The sequence below is a fragment of the Trypanosoma equiperdum genome (genome assembly GCF_001457755.1).
Source record: "Trypanosoma equiperdum strain OVI genome assembly, contig: ctg_1806, whole genome shotgun sequence".
Lineage (NCBI taxonomy): Eukaryota > Euglenozoa > Kinetoplastea > Trypanosomatida > Trypanosomatidae > Trypanosoma > Trypanosoma equiperdum.
The window spans coordinates 23768-24000 of record NW_027123845.1 but is presented as its reverse complement, the minus strand read 5'-3'; positions in this window follow the sequence as shown (position 1 = coordinate 24000).

The window sequence follows — 233 nt, the reverse complement described above, 5'->3', positions numbered from 1 at the left end:
TATATATATATATATATATATATGCGATTATATATCTTTCTCGCGTCAGAAGGAACTGAGTTGTGTGTGCGACCATCAATGCATTCACGTGATATGCTAATGTTTACTTTGCGGCAGTTTGCGCGCATTTATTGTTGTATTGTTCGAACCATTTTTTTGTTTCTGTTTTGCGGACCTTTGGGCCACCTCTCCGATATTTGTATAAGTGGTGAACCACTTGCAGTACCAGCACT